This window comes from Eptesicus fuscus, chromosome 4, assembly GCF_027574615.1.
Source record: "Eptesicus fuscus isolate TK198812 chromosome 4, DD_ASM_mEF_20220401, whole genome shotgun sequence".
NCBI lineage: Eukaryota > Metazoa > Chordata > Mammalia > Chiroptera > Vespertilionidae > Eptesicus > Eptesicus fuscus.
Genome location: NC_072476.1, coordinates 23,310,737 through 23,335,990, shown reverse-complemented (window position 1 = coordinate 23,335,990; position 25,254 = coordinate 23,310,737). Strand labels below are relative to the sequence as shown.

At 48.2% G+C, this 25,254-nt stretch overlaps 1 pseudogene; it reads left to right on the top strand.

Annotated features, from left to right (window-relative positions):
- The first annotated feature begins 477 nt into the window (after positions 1–477).
- On the top strand, positions 478–8,266 carry LOC103286284 (nucleolar protein 11-like; annotated as a pseudogene).
- Positions 8,267–25,254: the final 16,988 nt, after the last annotated feature.

The following is a 25,254-nucleotide window of genomic DNA, read 5'->3' as shown; positions in this document are numbered from 1 at the left end:
GGCTGCACCCACAGATACCATCACAATGGGAGTTAAGATTTCAACATATGAATTGGGGGAGGGGGGGGGGGGCAGTGCACAAACATTCCATCTCTGGCAGTAGCCAAGACTTTGGAGAGGGGATCCAAGTCACCACCAGAGCACGGCTTGAGAGCCCGACAGCCCTGGAAACTTGGGAGACTGCAGGGTTGTGGGCGGTGAACAGACTATCCTAGGCTCAAATCCCTGCTATACCACTAATTGTCTGTGGAATCTTGGTCAAGCCATTTAACTTCTCTGAGCGCATTTCAACTGTAAAACGGACACAATAATCCCTGAGTGTTTATGAGGATATGATACACATTCTGCTGGTGGTGCCAAACCAGAGACACATTTAGAGTAAATTCAAGGCTCTATCTTTACTGTAAAAACTGTCGTCTAGAAAAAAACTGGTCTTGCCCATCCATTACAGACTACTGCTTTTTCTCATACCCCGACATGATGCAGAAACATCCAATGAAGAGCTGGCGGGTACGGAAATGTCAGTTACCAGGTAATTACCAATCACTGCCAGCCCAGCCTGTTCCAGAAACTGAACTTGCGGGCACACCCTGCGCCTCCGACGCAGGTTCCCAGAACCCAGTTCTTCTGCCCTGGCTGATGCTGGGGCTCTGACTCCTGGGAAAAGGAGTTTGACACAAGAAGGAAATTTCATTATCTTTGCCCTGAAGCACCAGGAGCTGCCTACAGAGAACAGAGCGAGGAGAGGAGGGAAGGGCGGGAAGATATAAATTACTGTGTTTCCGCCTGGGCGGTTAGTCCCTTTAAAAATGGGTAGATCCAGAGAAGTGTTTCTTTATTTGGTCCCTCTATTTCCAGGATCTCAGAGATCAACAGGTGACCGGCCTTGACCACCATCCATCAGTCAGCCCCCTTTGGCAAGTGGGGAACATAGGCTGTGTTGGACCAATGTCCCCACCAGTTCTCCCGAGACTGGAGGAAGCTGAGTCCATTGGGAGGGGAATGTTACTCCCTATCCCCCACGATCCTGCACTTCTCCTCCAAGTCCATGCCTCCTTGATTCCGGAATTCGGTGTGGCAAGTTTGCTCATTTGCTCAGTCAGCATTTATTGAAGTCTCACAAAGTGGACACTTACAATGTGTCAGGACCGGGCTCAGCACCGAGGATTCAGAAGTGACTGAGATAACATGATCCCTTCCCTCCAAGTACTTGTTCTAATATAGGGGCTCTCAACCTTGACACCTTAACATTGTTGAAATTTTTGGTCAAATAATTCTCTGGTGTGGGGCTGTCCTATGCATCACAGGATGTTCAGGAGCATCCCTGGACTCTCCCCACTCCACTCAGTTATGACAACCAAAAATATCTCAAAACATTTCCGAGTGTCCCCTGGGCATCAAAATCCCCCCATCTCCCAACAGAGCCACTGTTATGATGGGACAGTGGAGAGGGTTTGGCTTTGGAGCTAGATGGGCCTGGTCCTCCCACCCTATTTGCTGTATGACCTTGGGGGAATTTCTTCCCTGAACCATAGTTTCCGTATTTGCAAATTATGGGTAACAATCATACCTTTACAAGGTTGTTAGGAGAACTAAAGATCAAATATGTAAAGTACTGTGGCAGACACTGTCAACAGCCATCCAAAGCCATCCTCCCCACCCCAATTCTTCTTACTAACAGAACCCCAGTTCTGTTCAAGGATTCTGATCTCAGGAAAGTTGGCTCAGTGCCTTGGTTTGGGGAACGATATGACCCAGGATTAGCCAATGAGATGTAAGGGAGGGAGCCCTCTGGAAAAGATCTTCCTCTCTGACTAAAAAGAGAGAGGGGAGGGGCGATTGATAAAGAGTGTAGTGATTTTAAAATTTGTGCACAAATTCTTCAATACTCCTTCCATTAAACTGTGGAGCCTCGTTCCCTTCCTCTTGAGTGTGAACTAAATGTAGTGACTCACTTGTAATGAACAGGACACAGCAGAAGTGACAATATGTGAGTTCCACGATCAGAGCGTGAGAGGCACTGTGGCTTCCTCCTGTGCTCTTGGATCACACCCTCAGGGGGCTATGGTGACAGGTTGTGAGGACACTAAAGCAGCTCTATGGAGAGTCCCATATGGAGAAGAGGCCCCAGCTGACAACACCAACTTGCTGGCGTGTGCAGGATCCACCTTGGAGCAGGTCCCCCAGCCCCGGTCAAGCCTTCAGATGACTGCACCCCTGGCCAACATCCTGACTGAAACCTCAGGAGAATAAATGTTTGTTGTTTTAAGCTGCTACATTTTGGAGTGATTTGGAAAACGAATACAAGGAGAAACTGTCTGAACTCCCACATGCCCATCACCCCCCAGTCCTGCCTTTGGACCTTGTCAGATGAGGCTAGAGCCACAGCAGGCAGCATGAGACCAGCCTGAGAGGGAGGCCAGGTGAGTCTCGGGGATGCTAACCAGGGCCACAAAAACAACCCCAATGCCACCACTTCCAGATGTCTTGCTATAGGAAGAAAATACCCCCTATTTGCCTAAACCATGGTTTCCTGAAGCTTCAGCAATAAATACAGCAAGTTCTAGAAAGACAGTGATGATCTATGATGCTATTTTTACTATGACTTCCATGAATTCCAACCCTCTCAACTCCACACAAGGTGCACCCACATTCTGAACTAAAGGGGCTGGCAGTGATAATGGGTGGAGAGCACCAAAATGAGAAACTTTTAAATTTTTCACAGGCCAGGACCAGGCCCCATGCTCTTAGTCATCTTGTGCTGCCATAACAAAATACCATAGAGTGGGGGGGCATAAACAACAGAGATTTACTTTCTCACGATTCTGAAGGCTGGCAGTCCGCACATGGCAGAGAGACCAGAGGTCTCTTATGTGGTCACTAATCCCACCATAGGGCCCCACACCTTCATGACCTCATCTAAACCTAAACCTCCCCCCAAAGGTCCCATCTCCAAATACCCTCACACTGGGGGTCTGGCTCCTGTCAAACTGCAGATACTTCAACTCTCTATTCTCCATACGAGAGAGGAAAACAACAAAGAATTCCCTTTTCCTAACTATCGTCTTATTTATAGAGGGCTAGAGCTGGTTCTCAAATTAACAGGTGTTTCTTTAACACAGTATTTGACCTCAAATAGCTGGAAGAAAGCAACAAAGGCAAAACAAAACCATTATATTCATCTTAGAAAGGCTTCCAGCAGAGAGTGGGGTAAGAATGGCAGGGTTAAAGTCTTTTGAATATTCATTTCAATTCTATTTTAGTATTGGGCCTCCTCCTAGTAATTCATCAAGCTTGGGCTCTGGAGCCCAACGGCCTGGGAATCAAACTTGGGTCAGCCACCCACTCACTAGTGGTAACTTTGGGTTACTTCACCTATAATATATGGATATAAGTTCAAGGAAATAATGTACATAAAGTGCTTAGGATGGTGTCAGGACCATAGTAAGCACTCATTCACATGGCAGCTATTTTTTATTGTTGTCACCAGTATTTTTGTTTATTTTTGTTCATTCTCACCTGAGAATATTTTTCCATTGACTTTTAGAGAGAGTGGAGGGGAGGAGGAGTGAGGGAGAGAGAGAAAAACATCAATGTGAGAGAGACACAGTAATTGGTTGCCTCCTGCACGTGACCACATTGGGGCTGGGGATCGAACCTGCAAGCGAGGTATGTGCCCTTGACCAGGTATTGAACCCAAGACCCTTTGGTGCAGGGACTGACACTCTAACCACTGAGCCACACTGGCCAGGGCAGTATTTTTATTATTATCTTTTACTGAGGAAAGAGAGAGGCCAGCAGCCAGACCATAGCATTGTCAACACTCCAGGGAGTAGCCCAGAGAACTAGCAGAAAAATCACAGAACAGGGAAGCTGCCCTGTAGCTCTAGACACTGTGTCATTAACCTTTTTGACACTCCACATTGCTCAGCTGCCCTGTCTACAAAACAGCAGTAGGGAACTCCATCTCAGAGGCTCACAAAGAAAGTGCAGGAAGCTTGAAAGACTGTCCTGGATGCATGTACCGTTACCTTCCCAGGCTCTGATGCCACCAGGGATTAATAGCTGGAGTTTCCGGTATCAGAATGAATTATGTCAAAGTCTTTTCAGGACAATGAAGACTGTCTTCAGTGGAAAGATGAAAAAGCTGCCTAAGAAATAAAACAGTCTAGACTCCAAAAGCAAGACACTGAGTAAGTTGATTCTTGGCAAGAATGGTTCTGCTGACCAGAAATTGGGAGCTTGCTGTAACAAACACCGCAGGTGACATACAACAGCAACATGTCCCTTCGTCTTTGTAAACCAGATCTCCATTTTTTAAGGAATTGGGGCCCTTTCTGTTGCAAGGGAAGCTGGGTCCTTCCCAGTTACAAGGATGAATCTTGTCAGTCTTAGCCAGGATTGGCAAACCACGGTGCGGGCTAAACCCAGACCACCGCCTGCTTTTGGGTGGCCCAGGAAAATGGCTTTTACATGTTTTAAGTGGTTAGAACGATCAAAAGTATAACAATAGTGTTTCCTAACATTTAACCTTATATGAATTTCAAACCTCTCCTTCGTTTAACTATTACCTGTGGCTGCTTCCACACTAAACAGCAGAGTTCAGTAGTGGCTACAGAGGCTGAATGGCTACCAGGCTAAAATATTTACTATCTGGCTGCTCACGGGTAAAAATCCCTGGTCTAGTGTCCACCAGAATTATATGGAGGCCGTATTCAAATACAGATCGTGGAGAGACAAAGCAGGAAGCCTGCGGGAGGGATGCGTGGGGGTCCATAGGTTTGCCAGACGGCAGGCAGCCCTGGAGGAGAAATTCATGTTGTCTGCAATACCCTTGGATGTTGGGCCTGACGGACTCCTAGGCGTAGAGCAGAGCAACCAAACAGCCCAGTTGTCAGTAAAGGAGAGCAGCAGGACTCTCATCCTCTCTGGGGTGAGGGCGATGGGACAGGAGCACCCCACTGCTGTCTCCCATTGCTGAGCGCAGAGCAGGAGCCTTGGGTTTCTCGCAGCCTCAGAAAAAGATGGGTGAGCAGCAAGCGGGCTGTTTGGGAAGCCGGTGTGGCTTCTCAGCTCGCTGAATGAAGTCTGGAATGTGACTTGGTGCTTTCCTGGAGAGAGAGGTATATTTCCCAATTGTAGGCACAGAGCGTCCAAGTGCACGTGGGCCAGACCCCGAAAGAAAAGGAAACCTGTGCTTCTGCTTCGGACCTGGGAGACGGCCTTGCTAAGATCCCTCCTGGGATCTGTCAGCGCAGCTGCCCACTGAAGGGTCTGAAGGGAGACTGGTTGGACGAGAGAGGACGGCTGACATGGTGGGGACTGGTTTATCCCTGTGTCCATACACTTCTTCCCTTGGGGACAGCTTTGTGGGTTTTTGTTGTGTTTTTTGTTTTCTTGGTATCTTAATGGGAATCTTGATGAAGAGTCATCTGTTACCAACTGCGTGCTGTAAATCCTAGAGGCCCCACACCTAAAGCTGAAGGCACACCTTTTAAGCAGCTTTGCTTTGGGTAGTGGGGTAGAGAGGAATTCTTCTTCTGGGCTGCTGAATACAGTTTCTTGTTTCTTTAAGAAGCTAGATAATCAATCACCTCTGAAGTTTTGGGGACGGGGTGCCAACAGTCCCCTGTGCTGTTTGCTTGCTTTGACTCTTCTGATGACACTTGGTTTTCACCTGGGCTGCCGAGTGGACTTCCATTTGGCAAGCCCTGCACAGGAACACAGTGGAGGATGTGCACGGGCGTGATCCCAGCTCGGCCTACTTAATTTCCCAGGCCCCCGTTCAAAGGCACAAGGAATCCATTTTTCAAACATACTATTGTTTATGTTTTCATTTTAACTATTTTTGTAAAAGTTCTTTTCTTTTTAATTGGTGTAAGGATACACATAACATGACATTTACTATTTTAACCGACTTTTTAAAGGTTACAGTTCGGGATACTAGGTGCAGTCACCGTGTGGGGCAGCCATCACCACCACCCATCTCCAGAGCTCCTTGCATTGGCAGAACTTGCACCTACTGAACAGTGCCTCCCACACCGCCCAGCCCCCGGCAGCCACCATTCTGCTCCGTCTTCAGTGGAATCATACAGTACTTGTCTTTTTGTTAATGTAGGAAATGTGTTGAAGACTATCATTTTAGTTGTAAATTTAATTGCTTTTATAGTCAGAAATTGACTCTGAGAACAGTGTGTGTCATCTTTTTTTTAAATTTCTTTATTGATTAAGGTGTCTCATATTTGTCCTCATCCCCCCATTCCCATCCCACACCCCCCCCACGGATGCCCCAATCCCCTGTTGAACTTAACCATTGGTTAGGCTCATATGCATGCACACAAGTCCTTTGGTTGATTTTTCCCCCCTCCCCCCACCTTCCCCTATCCTCCCTCTGAGGCCCGATAGTCCGATCGATGCCTCCTTGTTTCTGGTTCTGTTCTTGTTCATCAGTCTATGTTGTTCATCATTTCCCCTAGATGAGCGAGATCATGTGTCACTAGAGATATACTTATAAGAACTGAATGAGAGACGAGCAATAATAGTTATGCTGACAGGCAAATGAATCAGTCTGTAGTGAGTTTCTTTCTGGACCAACAGTTCTTTTGAGACCCAATTTCAATGTCCACCAGTTCCTTATGTGTACATGTCGGCACTGACCCCTCAGCTCTGGATGGTGGACAAATGGTGGTAATGCAGGTCCGACTCCCTCTGGTTTGGTCTCGGCCGGACCCAGGGGCACAGCTTCACCCGGACTCAGGGGCACGTGGCCTCACCCGGACCCAGGGGGCGCGTGGCCTCACCTGAACCCAGGTGCGTGCGGCCTCACCCGGACCCAGGACCCAGCCTCACCCGGATCCAGGAGCACACGGCCTCACCCGGACCCGGGATCCAGCTTCACCCGGACCCAGGGGCGCATGGCCTCACCCGGACCCAGGGGCGTGCAGCCTCACCCCAGTGTGTGTTATCTTAATGTTACTAGGTTTCTGAGCAGAAACCCTTGGGCAGCTAGCTGGTCAGTAAAACAAGGTCAAATGATACACGCCCAGCTATGTGCAACTTCTAAACCGGAGAGTATACTGCTGTTCAGGACAACAAGGTTTTGAGATTATGGAATAACGAAGATGAAAACCTGGATAAGGTATTTAAAGCTACGCTGTCAGCTGAGGCACACAGACACATTCAACACGAGGGATGGACCCTGGGTGCCATCCAGGGAAGGGGCCGTGTGGGGTTAGAGGCCTCGCTTGCAGAGCCCCAGCGGAAAACTGAAACCGTTATCCTGAGGAAGCAGTGATTAAGTGGACATGGTTTTTCATGGTACCTAGGCATCCTGTTTTAATCTTTATTACCGAAAAACATGGAAATTACTTTGCTTATGTACAAATGTTTAACTCACGTGCCTTAAGCAAATACACACTCCGACTCAGACAAGAAGAAAAATCTGTTAACAGAGTTTTACTGCATCTGTGGATCAGAAATTCAGCTCTTCGATGTCATTAAGCTCTGATGGATGCATATATGAAACCAATATATTTGAGTGACCCAGAAAATCATCAAAATCAGAGGGTAGTGAGATCACTGTTGCTCAAGACAATAGTGTCTGGGAAGGCTCAGAATGGTGTTGCGCTCGGCATCCTGGATTAAAAGACCGTGTAGCGGTCCTGGGATCACCACTACCAACTTCTCAGGAATGCCTCTCCATATGGAACACAAACTTTCAACCACCACAGGTTCCAAAAGAATTACCGCCAGGGACCAGCAGTCAGCTCTGGTATTACGGGGGACATGTGTTCATGCTACATGGAAAATTTCTAACTGGGATTCCAAACACGTGTGAAGTGCCATCACTAGCAGGTGCGCTTGGAAAACGCAAGCACAGGCACGGTCCATGCACTCAGGCCGTGCCTCAGTCTGTAAACTGGGAAACCTCACAGGGGTATGGACTTGGACCCCAGAACTCAGAGCCATCGAAGAGAATTTTAAGGAGAAGAAAAACTGAAGCAAGTATCCAGCCAGAGGCTCCCGCATCCAAACAACTTTTAAAACCATAAAGAAAGATTCAGAAAAACATACTGAAGTAGAACTACTCAAAATGTTGGCTATTAAGCAGACACTTGACTTCCCTATGATTATTGGGGCCACAGTAACAGGACTTCTGGGAAGATGGGAAACAGAACCATCATTTTACCCTGGAACTCTCCGATCATTTATCCAAACCCACGTGCTTCCTCACAGCTTGTGACCTGGCTCCGTGGAGGTCGCCTAGAAGTTGCCAAGGTATAGATCAGGGATCCTCAAACTTTTTAAACAGGGGGCCAGTTCACTGTCCCTCAGACCGGTGGAGGGCCGGACTATAGTTTTAAAAAAAACTATGAACAAATTCCTATGCACACTGCACATATCTTATTTTGAAGTAAAAAAACAAAGTGGCAAAAACACCCGCATGTGGCCCGCGGGCCGTAGTTTGAGGACGCCTGGCTTAGATGTTACCGCTCTATCTACAGCAGTCTCTGACATTGCTGAAGCCGTCACCTGTGCTTCCTTCAAGGTGTTCTCGAGCATTGGTGATGGCAGTCTTCAAGAAACAGGGGTCCAGCCCTAGCTGGTTTGGCTCAGTGGCCAGAGCATTGACCTGCGGACTGAAGGGTCCCGGGTTCAATCTGGTCAAGGGCACATGCCCAGGTTGTGGGCTCGGTCCCCAGTGTGGGGCATGCAAAAGGCATCTGATCGATGATTCTCTCTCATCATTGATGTTTCTATGTCTCTCTCCCTTCCTCTCTGAAATCAGTAAGAATGTGTGTTTTTTTAAATAATTCAATGAAAAGCCTCAAGACACAACAGAGGAGACCACCTCCTGCCCTGTAATACCAAACAGAGCAGCTCCACTAACTGCAATGAGTGAGTGACGTGTTTCTCCCCGCTGATGTGAAAGACATCCCAGCACGGCATCCTGGTAGCTTCTGCTTCTCCAGTATCGTAGCTCCTTTATTTGAAGTGAAGTGAAAATGCTGCAATGAATCCTGGAATACACCCTCCAACCCTGAACCAGATGATGGACTGGCTATGCCTACTTCCAGATGCTAATTTTAATGCTACCAGAAGCCAGAAGGCTACCGTTCAGACTTTACAAGTTTGTGAAACCTCAGATATGCATTTGGTCCTGAGCTCAACAAGACTGAAGTCTTCATAAGCCACAGAAATTAAATCAAGAGAATAGTGGGGCATTATATTCAGCTGAAGTGCTGGGACTCTTCTGATATGACCAGCTTTCTTTCATAGATGTTTTATGGAGCTCTCGTGAAAGGGGATTCTTCCCACTCATCCGGGCAAGAGATGTGTTTTGTTTGTGACTGTCTTGGTGACAAGAGTAATGTGTCAGCACATACCCAGACGATCACTTATTGATGCTCTTCGGTTGGACTGCAGGTTCCATACCAACCTATTCTGGTTTACGGATGCTGGCGGACAGAGGTTCTAAAACTTTTAAAAAATATGTAACTAGCTAATTTTAAGTAAAATTATTTGTGACACTTAAAAAAGAAAAGATAGATTGTGGGCCCTACCCCAGAGTTTCTGATTCAGCAGGTCTAGGGTGGGGCCCAAGAATTTAATTGATATTTATAACAAGTTCCCAGGTGATGCTGATGATGCTGGTCTGGGGATCACACTTTGAGAACCAAAGGTCTAAGCCACAGTGTCAGGATGGCTGAGTGATCTAAGGCGCCGCCTGCTACAAATGACAAAAAGAGCAGACAGGTGGAAAGACACTGGATTCACCATTACAGAAGTAAGCCACTGAATGAACTAACCACAAGGCCACCCTCTGTCGGACAATAGCTGCCATGACTGTGTAAGCCACTTCCACTTGGGTTCTCAGTGATTCGAAGCCAAGCACGTCCTCTGAGGTATCGTTTTTCCGCACAGCCTGACACTAGCTAGGTTCCAACTCTACCCCTCACCACTGTGTGCACACCACCAATGCCAGACCAGGAGGACTGGGGTCCGGCACAGGGGCCACACTTCCCACCATCCTACAGGAGAGGGGGGCAGAAGAAAGCATTATCTTGAAAACCATCAAATCCCAGGTCGAAGCCTTAATCCCATCACTCAGTAACTGTGAGCAGAACACCTGTTCACCCCATTCTCCGGGATGTGACCACATCCACATGGTTGACCCCAGCAGCCCTGTCTGTAGTTCTGGGCAAGATCATTTCCTCTCTGGGCCATTATTACCCATGAGAGCTGGCATATCATGAACACTCCCCAGGTCTCAGACACTGTGCTAAACCCTTCACCTACGTGATCTCATTTAATCCTCACGACAACCCTCTCAGATGGGACCATCATTCCCCCACCTCACAGCTCAAGAAACTGAGGCCCTGGAGGTTAAGTGGCTGGTCCACGATCACAAAGCTTGTAAGTGCAGAGTCAGGATTCCAAGTCAGATCTGACACCTCAAGAGCCCACGTGTCTGAGTTCCACACATCAGGGGCCCCAGAAACATTACTGCTTCTCAGTGTCTGACACACAGGCTCACTCCTCTCCCATCACCCACCACTCAGCCTAGAAAAGGAGGCAGAACGTTGGCTCCGCTTTCGAAAGCCACCAGCTCTGGCCAGCCGGCCCGAGTGAAGCTGACATAAGCATTAAGGGAAATGCTGAGAGATAAGATGTGGACAACGAGACGGTGCCCCTTGAGAACTGTGGTGGCAGCGTGACTGCGGGAGCCCAGGCCTGCCCTGCATCTCATCAGCGTGGGTTCCGGGGCCGCAGCCTGGTCTTACCTGCCAATTTCCCCGCCTGGCTGAGCATCCCCCGCCGCCCCTCCGGCTTCCAGGTGTCTAATCAGCCTGCTGATTCCGCCCTGGAGAACCGAGCTGTTTGCCTTGCCCCTCTGGAGGGCAGGCGGAGGCAGTGGAACCGGCGGCAATTCCGGAGCCGTCACAACTCCTGGCTGAAACCAAACATGACAGATTTACCATTGGGCAGGCTGTTCCATTTATTATTTAATGCTCGCAATAAATATTTGCATGACCCAGCGCTGGAGGGAATGCTCTGTGATAACTCACTGCGTCTCCCTGCCAAACACCACTGCAGTCGGGCACCAGAGCTGCAGCGAGAGTATTTTCTGCTGTGCTAAGGAGCCAGGTGATGTTCCTCTGGTAGGAAACATATTCTCGCCGGTCTCTAAAGAGGGGGAAGGGAACAGGGAGGCTGTAGTTCCAAGAAGTGACTAGAGGAGGAGGAAGATGAAGATGATAGCTGATATCCACTTAGCGCCACGGTATGCCAGGCTCTGTGCTAAGCGCTTCACGTTCATTCATTCACATCTCTAGAGGGTAGAGCCGCCAGACTTAGCAAATAAAATACTGGACATTCAGTTAAATTTGAAATTCAGCTACACTATGAATAGTATTTAGTAAAAGTGTGTCCCATACAATACTAGAAAAATTATTGGATGCTTATCTAAAATTAAAACTTAACTGGGCCCCCAGTTTTTCTCTGATACCCCTCATTGAGGTTATGCCCAACTATGGCTGAATAGCAAAAGGGGGGGTTATTTTCTATTGGGGTTCAGGGAAGAAGCTCTTAAGAAGGTGACACTAGAGCAGAGATGTCAATAAATGGAGACTTCAATGACCAAAGGGGAGCAGAGTTCCAGGCGGTGAGAAGAGCCCATGCAAAGGCCCTGGGGCTGGGGCTGGGGCTGGGGGGGTGCGGCATTTGAGGAGCAGAGGGAAGGAGGAGAAAGGGAAAGGACCCATGGTCATGATAAAGAATTTGGTTGTTATTCTGAGTCAAAAGGAAGGCACTGAAAGGCTTTTCCGCTGGAAGCGCCAGACTGGGGTCTGGTGCCTGCTGCCTGAATCTCTGAATCCAGAGGACCTGACATGGACAAGAAAGGAAAAAAGGAGGAACAAGGAAAAAAGAAAAAAAAAAAAACACCTGCTTTAGAAGATGGCTGAGCAGGTCTCACAGGAAACGTTCGCACAACAGCAAACCAGCCGCCCTCAACCGGAACCGCCACATTTTCCCTGAGTTGTTCCCCCAGCCAGGCAGCCGGAGGGAGGGGGACGTCGGTGGTGACAACGCTATCAATTTCCATTTTGCTTGGGCCAAATACAGAAAAGGACATTTCAAAGACTTTTAAAAATAACTTCCAAACAACTTACGGGTAGGGGGAAAAAAGAGAGAGAAAAGTTATAGTCAGCCTGCTCGAGAATAAAAATAATGACAATAACTAATACAAACAGAAATAACTGCATTATGAAGCAGGCAGATTATGGTATTTTCATTTCATAGAGAAGGAAACTAAGATTCAGCAAAGCAGGGTCCCACAACTAGGAAAGGGCCAGGCAGGGTTTTTATTGGTTTTTGTTAGTTTGTTTGTTTGTTTGTTTGTTTGTTTTTACACTCACTCCAAGGATATTTTTCCCATTGATTTTTAGAGAGAGGGGAAGGGAGGGAGGAGAGAGAGAAACATCGATGTGAAAGAGACACATCAATTGGTTGCCTCCCATACATGCCCTGACCAGGGCCAAGGATCCAATCTGCACCTGAGGTGCATGCCCTTGACTGGGAATTGAACCTGAGACCCTTCGGTCCTTGGGCCGACGCTCTAACCACTGGGCCAAACCAGCCAGGGCCAGGCAGGGTTTAAAGGTATGCTTGTCTGGCCCCAAATCCTGGGCTCCCCAAAGCTCTCTGGGAACTTGCTATGGACTGAATTGTGTCAACCCTCCCCCTCCTCAAATTCATATGCTGAAGCCCTAGCCTCAGTGTGACTGTTTCCAGAGAAAGGTTGTTAAGGAGACGATTAAGGTTAAATGTGGTCATAAAGGTGGGGCCCTCCTCCCTCCCTGTCCCTCTCTCCCAACCCTGAGGACACAGCCAGAAGGCAGCCCTCTGCTGGCCAGGAAGCGAGCCCTCCCTGGAACCTGACCACGCTGGCGCCCTGATCTCAGACTCGCAGCCCCCAGAGTGGGCGCCATCAATGCTGCCTGTGGTGTTTTGTTACGGCGGCCAGGCAGACTAAGAAAATGATGTGAACCCAACCACAGCCCAGCTCCCAGCCAGCCCATCCTGTCGGCCCAGCTATGGAAAGCAAGATCCCTTACCCCACCTCCTCTTCAGCCTTCCTTCTCAGCTGACACCTATAGGGGCTTCCCACCTTCCCTCCCGCCCTTCTTCCCCGCAGGACTCACGTGCCTTGGTAGATGCCAAGCAGTAAGTCCCGGCAGCACACGGACTGCTCTGGAGAGGAGCCCAGGGGCAGAGTGGAAGGAGCACGGCCTTGCTATTAGAAACCCGAGGTCCAATCCCAGCTCTGTCACCAACTGACGGGGTGGCCATGAGCAAAGACCTGAACCTCAGTTTCCCTTTCTGAGGAACTGGGATAATACAATGCACCCCACTGGGATCACTGTGGAATTAAATAACATGCTAGATTTTTTTTTTTAAGTCAATACAATGCCTGGCACAAAGTCGGCACCTGATAAGTAGTAGCTGTTAGTAATAATTACAACAACAATAACATTCAAATCGTGGGATTGCATCCGTTCATTCAACAAATTTTTACTGTACACCTATTATATGCTAGACCAGTGGTCAGCAAACTCATTAGTCAACAGAGCCAAATATCAACAGTACAACGATTGAAATTTCTTTTGAGAGCCAAATTTTTTAAACTTAAACTTCTTCTAACGCCACTTCTTCAAAATAGACTCACCCAGGCCGTGGTATTTTGTGGAAGAGCCACACTCAAGGGGCCCAAGAGCTGCATGTGGCTCACGAGCCGCAGTTTGCCGACCACGGTGCTAGACACTTGGGGATACAACAGTACACCAGACACACACGATTCTACATGCATGAAACTTCCAATGGAAGTTACAGTGTAATGAAAGAAATATTTAAAAAATCATATAAAAAGTATTAAAAGTGTTGAGTGTTATAAAGGAAGGTTTCTATAAGAGATTCGTCTACTTCAGCATCAGAGAAGGCCTCCAAGGATACCTCAGCTGAGACCTGGGGTGTGAAGGAGCCAGCCAAGCAAAGACCAGGAGGCATGAGCCTTCCCAGCACAGAGAGCAGCCCGGGGAAAGGAGAGAGACTGGAGAGAACTGGGGTGAAGGCAGGGAGACGCAGTTAGAGAAGCCAGCCAGGAACAAAGCATACAAGGTCTGACCATCCATTTCTAGGTTATTCTGAAATCAAAGAGAAGCAGGCACTCACACAGAGAACACGGCACATTAGCTGGTGCAGAACAAGAGCGCAAAAGCTGTGAGCTCCCTTCCCTAGCCTGAAACAGCCAAAATACATAAAAATGGCCCCTCTGTTTTGACTTTTGGGGTTTGGTTTTAAACCATGGACTGGAAGGGTAAGGTGAGGCAAGAGAGAGGATGTGAGGGAACATGTTCAAAAACAAGACAGAAACCCCTGGATGGAGGTTTTCTCTCCCGATCCCTGCAGGAATGGCCATATCAGTGGACCTGCAGGAGACAGAAGAGAAGTCAGCAGAGCCTGGAATTCCTTCTGCAACCAAGACCCAGATGCCAGGCAGGTAGTGAAGCTACCCCTTCCCCACATCCCTCCATCCCGCCATGCAGCTTGTCTGAGGACAGTCTGCCAACGTCCTCCTGACACCAGACTGACCTATCACAGCCGCTCTAGGCTGAAGCCATCAGCCTGGGCCAGGAAAGCAAAATACATTGTTGTTGGTAAAAGCTGGGGGGGGGGAGGGGGGAGGGGGGATGCGGGGGGGTGAATCTGGCAAGTGCTGAGGACAGAGCCACAGTCTAAGTCTATGACAATTCATCCAGCATGCAATTGGGCCCTTCTTGGACTTTTAAAATCCGTTACATTGTATTTATGCATCCACTACCCACACAGAATATACAGTAGGCTCCAAGAAATATGTAATACAAAATGATAAAATATAAATTAAACACTGGGACTAGAGGAAAATAATTTAGAATAAGAAGGCAGGAAGAGAGCAAGGTGGGAAGTAGGATAAAGGTACACAGGCCAGAAGGTCAGTTACTAAACTGGATCTGAAAATGTGGCTCTGAGTTCCCTGTTGGCCAAGTGAAAAGGAGCAGGAGAAGCTGCACGCGTGGTCCGCAGGGAGAAAGATACTCAGCCGTGCCCTGTCAGGTGGCCTCGGGGAAGTGATTCACGTCTGCTTGGACTCAGTTTCCTCAACGCCAAAAAGGGATGAGAAACTATTGAATCTTTATGACTCCCTCTTTAATTAACTAAAAACAAACAAGCTGTAATAACTATCAAGAATGGCGTATCTTTCAGCTTAGACCCCAAAATAAGAATCCCAAACCCCAATGTCTATAAGACCAATCGTAACAAAAAAGAGAGGCACAGACTGGGCATAACCCAGTCAGGAGGGGCAGCGGCTGTGGGAACTGCAGAGCCTGGGCTCTGTCTACAGGGGGCGCTGCTTCTCACCTCCAGCTGATTCTTGCCCTACAGCAGTGGTTCCCAACAAAGGACACACACCCCACACTGGGGCAATTAGATTTGTAAGGGGGGCAATTCGAGAATGAGCTATTAACAGTGAATTTTTTGCATTTCTTATGGTTCTGGGGGCCTCATATACAGTATATAAATATATATTGTGACATACTAATGCATTTCAGTTCTCTATTATGTGTTTTGAAACTTTATTTGCTATTTTTTCATATCAGTTCATATTATTATTTTTTTTAACAATTTCTTAGTGATTTTTTCCTCAGTACTTCAACTGTCCTTTCATTCTTTTATATTTCTCTTTCATGGATGCCATGTTCTTTGGAAGCTTGTTTAGAGTCTAAACTTTAGACCAAGTTAATGGCCTTTTAGGCTTCCTCCACGTGAATAGGAGTTCACTTTTTGTTTTGTTTTTTGTTTGTTTTTTGTTTGTTTTTTGTGGGGTTTTTTTTGGAGTTCACTTTTTGAATAATAAGAATTATACGTCACAGGGGGGAGCATCAGGATTTTAAAGATGCTTAGGTGGGGCATGGCCAAAAAAAGGTTGGGAACCACTGCCCTAGCAAGCATGTCAAACTCACCTCCAGCCACAAGTCTGACACGCTTGCAGAATGTGGGCCCATGTTCTGATTTTTAAGAGGAGCTCAAAATCAGAGTTTTTAATATAAACTCTTCTAACTTTTAAATGTTTACTTTTAATTCAGATTTACTTCAAATAACGTGCACGTCAACTATAGCCCCATCGGAAGGCCAATTTCCAGAAAGAAAGAGCAAACCCCTTTACCGGCCTATACATGAATTTTTCCACAGGTTAAATTGCAATCCCCAGACCCTATGTTCACCCAGCTAAGCATCCCAGAGAAGTATATCCCAGCAAAGGTATGATTCTCTCTCAATCGAAACCCACCGACATGGCTGAGTTCCTCTGTATTTTAGGGACAGTGAAGGACACACCAGTGTAATAGAGAAGCCTTCACCAAGTAGCCAGATGGGCCTGGCTGTCTACGCCATCAGGATGGTGAATTGCTCCCAGAACGTTCTCAAGGTTAGGTAGTGTGTGCGGAAATCAGCCCTTTCAGCACCACCTTCAAGGCGCATTGCTGGATTTATTTCCACTAGGAACAGAAATCTCTACTAGGAACCATCCCTCTCCGTCATTATTCCCCTGAGCAGCCCCCTGGAGGAGCTTCACAGAGCCCTGCCACTCCGTTCACTGCCAGTCCAGGACAGCAAGCACTTGCCGAATGCCCACTGGATGCAGGTAGCGCGCTGAGACAGGTAAGCAAGGTAAGAAGCCGTGTCTAACACCTTGTAGGCGCTCAACAAATGAAACCACTGCTCCTGCAGAAACCAGCTGGAAAACAGAACCTGGTTTCCTTTTTTTCTAATGCTTTTGTTTTTCAATTACAGTTGACATTCAATTTTATATTAGTTTCTAGATAGAGCATAGTTTCAGGTGTACATTTATATAACGTGGGAAGTCATCTCCCTGATAAGTCCAGGACCTACATGACACTATACATAGTTATGGGCAGTTTAAAAAAAAAAAAAAGCAGCCCTGCCCCACAGAAGGGTCACAGGTTCAATTCCCAGTCAAGAGCAAATACCTGGGTTACAGGTTTGATCCAGCCCCAATCGGGGCAAGTGCAGAAGGCAACCAATCAGTGTCTCTCTCACATCTCTGTCTCTCTCTCTCTCTCTCTCTCTCTCTCTCCCTCCTCTCCCCTCCCTTCCACACTCTCTAAAACAACAAAAAACAACAAGTTTTCTGAACTTCTCTCTTCCACCATCTTTTCAACACGAACCTCACCACCTAAACAAAGCACTCCTGAAAATGAGGCTCCCTCAGACTCACGCTGAATCCTTCTCATCCATCAGCCAGGGGCTGCACTCCACTTCCCCCTCCAAAGCAGCACACGTACCTGTCCCGGACCTTGATGTATGCCGCTGCCATTCCTGACTGTCCGTCTGGATGCAGGGCACGGCCCTCCTGGCCCAGCCCTGCCTCTGGAGTCAGGTGATGACTACAGCTTGGCCGTCCCCACTCTTCCTGGGTCCAGAGTATGCGCTCAGAGTCCGCAGCCCTGGGATTTTCTTTTCCTTTTAAGCTTCAAATTGTCTCAACTGTTGAATACAGCTGGCACCTGTTGTCCTTTGGAGGTGGTAATTGCCAGGTCTCTTTCCATTGCAAAGCAACTGGAACCAGTTAAGCTAACAGTGCATTGTCAGGTCCACACATATGAGGAGGCCAGGGGTCCGGACACAGTAGGATTCAGAAGCCCAGACAACACGGTGGCATCATCCTCTCCATCTCTTGACTCTGCGCTCCTCCACGGTGGTGCCCTGCGGTGGCTTTTGGTGACTCCAGTGGTTAAGAGCTAAGTGGAGACCTCCAGCCAGAATAAAAGGCAGTAAGGACTTCAGTTCCAGGGCGCAGTCTGAGTGCAGACTCCAGTTCAATCTTCAACCCCCTTTTCGCTTCACTCGGCCAGCTTGGCCCTGCAGGAGGCTGTTTCTTACCCTCAGGTTCCAGCTCGTTGGAGGTCACGGAGAGGACGCCACGGGGCAGACACGTCAACGGGGCAATGGGAGGCTCCTCACTCCACCCCTGCCCTTGGAAGGCAGGTGCCAGCCACTCTTCCTGCACTGGGAGCCTGTTCTGGGGCACAGCGCCCAGAGCGCGAGGTGCCATGAGACCGTCTAACGTGCACGTGACTGAACCCCTTGAAGGCCGCCGTATAAACGCCGGCGCTGCGCCCAAGACGAGCCTTGCAGGCAAGAAGCCTTGCTTGCAAAAGCCGCCACCTACCGTTCTGCAGCAGCCTATCTTTGCCAGCTCTCTGTGCCCTCCGGGTACGGGGCCAATTTCAAATTTCACCCAGGAACTGCAAGCTTACGAACCCGAGCTCCCAGCTCCACCTTCTCAACCTGCGAAGCCACCTCGTCTCCCTCCCACAGCTGAGGCAGAAGCCCCGCCTCTTCCTGTTTCCCAGGTCCTACCACCCAGTGGCCTTTCTGTCCGAAGGAACGCTGTCAGCACTCGGGTCATTGGCAGAGCGTATTTGATTGTCAGGCCCTGCACCCAATGACTGATCAAGTTGATGCTGGTATCCAATTCTGAAGGGCTCTTTCATCTCCCAAGTCTCAAAGTGATTTTTGTTGTAAATGATAGAAGCCTAACGTATTAGAAGAATGCTGAAGAATTTGTAGTTATTACTATTATTATTAGATATAATAATGATAGTTTTAGTAGTAGTATATTATTAGGTGATTATTATTGGATATAACATATTATAGTTATTATTAGGTATAATAACATTATTATATTTGTTACCAGGGCTGAGAGGTAGGGAAAATGAGAAGATGTTGGTCAAAGGGTACAAATTTCTAGTTATAAGATGAATTTGTTCAGAGGACCTAATGTACAGCATGATGATTATAGTTAATAATACTATATTATATACTTGAAAGTTGCTAGGAGAGTAGATCTTAAATGTTCTCACCACAAAATAGAAATGATAAGTATGTGATGTGATGGAAGTGGTTGTAATCAATTTGCAATATATAAGTGTATAAAATAAACAAGTTATACACCTTAAACTTAGTGTTATATGTCAGTTATACCTAAATAAAGCTGGGAAAAATAATTTTATATCGTAGTAGTTGTAGTAGTAGATAATTAATAACATTGGTGCCATTATTATTTATTATTATTATTGGGAAGAGAAGGGAGAAGAGACACTTCTAAAGCATTTATCTCTCAGGCACTATTTCAAGCACTTTGCATGTATCTCTTTTATTCCTCATAACCACCCTCATTTATCCCATTTTACAAAAGACAAAAAAACTGCTGTCACACGCAGAGGCCGAGAGCTGGGATTTAAACCTAGCTGGTCTGGCTCCAGAAGGCTACACTCATCACTGTTAAACTATAATCAGAGAAAGAGTAACCAGAAGAGCAGAAGTGTTCAGGTATAACTGAAACCAAGCACTTGAATTCATCACTCGCCATCTCTGCCTCTGTCAACTTTTCCCATCTCACAGCAGACGAGCTTCCCTCCTGTGGCAGGAGATGAGGCTCCCTACAGCCCGCAGCCTCGCAGTCTCCAGCATTCAGAAGGACTGACAGATACTTTCTCTGCTTCTAAGTTCAAAAATCCCAGAAGAGGGCTCTGATTGGCCCAGCTTAGGTCATGTGTCAACCTCTGGACCAATCATGTGTGGCCAGGGGGCCACAGTACTGTAGTTTCAGGGCTTTGGTTTCCAGTCAATCAATATAGCAGGTGAAGGCAGGACCCCACTAGGGGGTCAAAGTGGCTGGGATGAGAAAGGGAGTAAAAGCCATTGTCATGAGAAAGGAGGCATGCTGGCGACACTAGCATTGACTTCATCCTGAGAGCAAGGGAAGTTTGCCAGAAAGCCTCACTGTGAAGAAGCTAGTTGGCGGAGGACTGAGGCCCCCTTGCAGCTGGGGCCCTTCTGACATCTGGTCCAGATGCCAGACATCATTCATTCAAAAGTGCACATGGAGCTTTAATGAGGGTCTGAAGAGAACAGTCCTCTGGGACTCCCACGAAGAGGCATTAGCATTCATTATCATCCTGCTCTGCCTGCCTGCATGAAATATGAAGGGGTCTTTGAAGACACATTGAGAGTATTTAGCAAATGCTCCAGAACAGCTCTTCTGAAAATAGCCCAAGCACAGGACTCTGTAATCTGTTAAGTCTCACAGTTGCAGTTTTGGCAGGAGGTGGGCTAAATTGACAATTGACATTCATTTTCACATCCTCCTATTTGTCAGTTCCACTGTCTTCTTCTTCCTCCACCCCAATCCTGACTTACATCTCAGGACCCTGGGTGGTGGGGCAAGAAAACAGGCTCTCCAACATGTCAAAACTGTGTTTGAATCTTGGAGGTGCTGCTTACCCACTGAATGACCTAGGGAAAGCTATTTGACCTGCCTGAACCTCAGTTTCCCCACCTGATAAGTGGAGACATGACTACCTTCCTTGTAAGGTAGTAAAGAGGATTATAAATAACTAGAGGCCCGGTGCACAAAATTTGTGCACGGGGGGGGGGGGGTGCACCTCAGCCCAGCCTGCACCCTCTCCAATCTGGGACCCCTCAAGGGATGTCCGACTTCCCGTTTAGGCCCAATCCCACCTAAACGGGCAGTCGGACATCCCTCTCACAATCCATGACTGCTGGCTCCCAACTGCTTGCCTGCCTGCCTGCCTGCCTGATTGCCCGTAACCGCTTCTGCCTGCCAGCATGATCATCCCCTAACCACTCCCCTGCCAGCCTGATTGATACCTAACTGCTCCCCTGCTGGCCCGATTGCCCCCAAATGCCCTCCCCTGCTGGCCCAATCACCCTAACTTCCCTCCCTTGCCAACCTCGTTGCCCCTAACTGCCCTCCCCTGCTGGCCTGGTTGCCCCCAACTGCCCTCCCCTGCAGGCCTGGTCCCTCCCAACTGCCCTCCCCTGCAGGCCTTGTCTCTCCCAACTGCTCTCCCCTGCAGGCCTGGTCCCTCCCAGCTGCCCTCCCCAGCCAGCCATCTTGTGTCCACATGGGGCGGCCATCTTTGACTACATGGGAGCGGCCATCTTGTGTGTTGGAGTGATGGTCAATTTGCATATTACCTCTTTATTATATAGGATGGGGGGAGAGTCCTATATTAGTCAGGATACAATGACTGTGCTGCAGTGTCAAATAAAACTCCAAATATAGGAGCTTAGTGACACAAAGGTTTTTTTCTCACTCACTCCACATTTCCTGCTACATGAGAGGATCTCTTCCATGGTAGGACAAAATAAGGCCAAGTCACCAAGAGATGCTAACACCAGCAAAGGTGATAGATGGAGAGATGTGTAAAGCATCTTAGAGTCACTGAGTCCTTATTCCTAGGTCCATGCAGAGACTCCTTCCTTCCTATAAGCCACTAAGTTCCAGTTTTGCTTCAGTGTTTGAGGTGGGCTTTGATCACTTGTAACTGAAGGGGACACAACCTATCGGATTATGCTGATGGATCACTTGCTGAGTGCTTAGTATGTACCAGGCACTGTCAATCATGTTTTCTGAGCATGTCCCAGGCACTGTTCTAGGCACTTCAAATACACCCATTTCTGCTTAGGGTTAGTTTCACTTCCACTGTGCTCAGTTAACCTGCCTGTGAGTCAATGATTGATACCCCATTTCTAAATTAGGAAACTGAGGCCCAGAGAGCTTAAGTCATATGCGATCTTAGTTTGGGCTCCCCAGAAGTAGACATGAGGCAAGAATTCGAGTACAAGTAGTTGGTTTGGGAGGCCCAGAAACTACCTGTAGAAAAGTGGGGATGTGGGATAGGGAAGAGAAAGCAGCCATTAAAGACTGTGTTCTCCAGACAGCTCCGGCTGTGGGCCGCTGGAGTATTCCTGCGGGGAAACTGCGAGTCAGCCTCATGCCAGCCAAGGGGCCAGGGAGCCAGAGCACTTACGCACCCACCAGTCATTGGCAGAGGGATGCGCTCAGGAGCATTAATTCCCAGACGCTCCCAGCCTGTCCTCTGCAAGGGCAGAGTAGCATTGCACAACGTTGACGAAATCCTTCAGACGAGGAGCGGGAGATATACCAGCAGCTGGAATTTGGCCAACACTTATTGATATTGTTAGGCTAAAGCAGTGGTGTGGTTGAAATGTTTAACAACTGGCTTTCCAGATTGGGGAAAAAGAAAGGAAGGAAGGAAGGAAGGGAGGGAGGGATAGAGGGAGGGATAGAGGGAGGGAGGAAAGGAGGGTGAGGAAGGGAGCCTTGATTTGTAATGTTTGCTGATTCCATGGTATAAATACTGCCACTATGAACAATATCAAGCTATCAACATAATGTCAACTGGCTTGCAAATTTCCTGAAAATTTTTGCAAAATTCTGAAAATAACAACTGGCTCTTGCAAGCTGGTACTAGCTGATTCCAGCACACCACTGAGCCAGAGGGATGTGGGCAGGGCAGCAAAAGCATCTACCCCAATTATGGACAGGACACTTCGGGTAGTTCAATGTGGTAGGTACGGCCCATGCATCCTACCATGGTGGGTATTATTCATCCTTACTCTTTCTCAGCCCAGGGGCGGTGCAAAGACAGTGGTGATAAACAGGCATTGGGAAAGAGAAAGGAAGCTGGTGCTAAAAAGAGAGGGACAGAGCTATTAATATTGAGAGGGAGCTTCAACATCATCCATTCTGACCCCACCTTGAATGCATCCCTGCCCAGTGATCATCCAGCCTCTACTTGCACAGCTCCCGTGACAGGGAGCTCACCACTTCTCCAACAGCAGACCAGCCTCTGAAGAGTCCCACACCACCAGACCCTGATAGGATTCAAACAGCCAACCGCCTGTTAGGAGAAGTCATTTCACTGCGTCCAAGGCAATGGATGGACTGGATGCCGGAGGAAGGCACTTGAAGAATGAGCAAGCCGCTGGATCAGACACATGGAGCAGATGAAGTGCCTGGTCCCAGACCAACTTAAGCACTGGCTCCTTTTGTCAAAGCCACCCACCGAAAGGGAGACTATTCCATGATAAATGCTGGCCTGGGTCAGACCAATGAAGCATCGCATGCAGGGTTCTGTCTCCTTCAGGGCTCCGTGACTTCCCCCAGGCTGTGAGATTAAGACAGAGCCCAAACTTCCCTGTGCATGAGAATCACTGGGAAGCTTCCTGGGTCCCATCCCCAGAGATACCCCCTCAGGGCGGGGCCTGAGAGTCTGCATTTCTCAGGTGGTGCTGATGCTAGCAGCCTGATGGGTATACAAACTGTGCAACTGCACAGCGCCCTGGGCTCAAAAAAAACCCAGGCTTGCTTTACTACTCTGCTGTTATCATCTTTAAGTTCTTAACAATTTTTTAGCAAGGGACCCTGCATTTCCATTTTGCACTGAGCCCCACAAATTATACAGCCGTCCTGGTTGCTGGTCCCCAACCCAAACTTAAGCAACATTGAATTAAGGAAAGATCACAAACAGACTAGCTTCTCCTAAGTGGAAATGTGACTGTAGTTCGAACAGTTCAGCTTAGATTTACTGAGCACCTACTGTGTGCCGGGCACTAGACCAGGTTCTGGGGCGGGACGGAGTACAATGGTCACGGAGTTTACAAGGGCTGCCCTGGGAGTTCACAGTGAATGGAGGCTCTTACACTTCATTCATTCAGCCCATAGGTGCCTGGCAGCATGTTGGGGGGAGAGGGAGGAGTGGCCTTACATGTCATGTTTAACTAAAGACCAGGCTCCTCGCTGGACCGACTCCAACCCTCCTGAGGGAGAAAGACTCCCCCACTCCCACAGAAAACTGGGAAGTAACGCTGAACCAAGTCAACAATTAAAAAAAAAAAAAAGACACCTAATGGATCAAAACAGAAATGTTCAGAGGTCACACAAAACATCCTTTAGAAGTACAAATTAGCAAAATGGAGCTGTAAGCTGTGAAGGTGTGAAGAAAGCAACAGAAGACGTTTTAGTACCCAGAGCCACCAGGAATTTTGTGAACCAGCCCCCAGCAACCCCAGGGAAAGGACTGTCTGCTGACCCTGGTTTATGGTTGAGGAAATTGAGGTTCAGAGCTACATGCCCAAGCTTACACCGCCAGTAAGTGGAGGGGCTCGGGCTGCCTGGCCCCAAAATGCACACTCATAACTCTTAATCTATACAGTTTAACACCCAAAGTTGTCTCAAGAAAGAAGGGGAGACTTGGAGAGGCCCTTGCTGGGAGCATTCCTGCAGACACTCTGCACACACACACACCCTCCACCTGGCAGGCATCCTGGAGAGAACGCAGAGCATCAGATGCAGGTTGCACTGAGTTAGAGTCCTCCTCGGAGCTGGGAGGTGGTGTAGTATCATGACTGTGATGGGGGTCACCAGGGCCAGTTTGACTAAAGTCAAATCCTGACCTTGTCACCTCTTAGCTGGGTGGCTTGCATAAGTTACTTGTCTCCAGGGTTGGAGTGACCACATTCCAAGCACCTGATCAGCAGGCTCCACTCGAATAGAGCCCCCAGAAGTCTGTAGAGTGAAGACATTCAGTACCACTCCAAGAGTCATCTTTGACAGACAGAAGCGTTCCCAGGGTGGAGCAGTTCATGTCGATTCAACCGCTGAAGCACATCCCACATCCATCTGCTTCTCTGGACTTCCAGTCCAAGCCACCATCCCGCCTCCTTTGGATTAATCTGGGCTCTTACTCCCTACAGAAGATATCAGCAAATGATGGCCCTCAGGTCAAATCCAGCCAGCCACCTGTTGTTTTTGTGTTTTTTTTTGTCAATAAAGTTTTATTGGAACAAAGCCATGTCCATTCATGTGTCTACCATCTGGGGCTGTTTTCCCACCGCAATGGCAGAGCTGAGTAGTCGCCATAGAGACTGTACGTGGTGCATGATGCCTTAAGTATTTGCTGTCTGGCCTTTTGGGAGAAGTTTTCCAATCTCTGCTCTGCAGTCCTTTCTCCCCACGGCATCCACAGTCATTTTTCTGAAACGGCAATCAGATCATTTTCCTCCCCTGCTTACAGCCCTCCAGTGTCTTCCAGGAGACACTAGGAAACATCACAATTCTGTATCCCATCTGGCAAAGTCCTATGTGACCTCACCCCTGTGTATTTCACTGGTCTTCTCTCCTACCACCACCACCCCACCCTCCGTACTCCCACCAAACCGTCCTGTTGTTACTTCTTCTTGACCCTTGACCCCACTCTCCATTCTTATTCTTTCCCTGGGGCCTCTGCCTGTGTGTCCCCT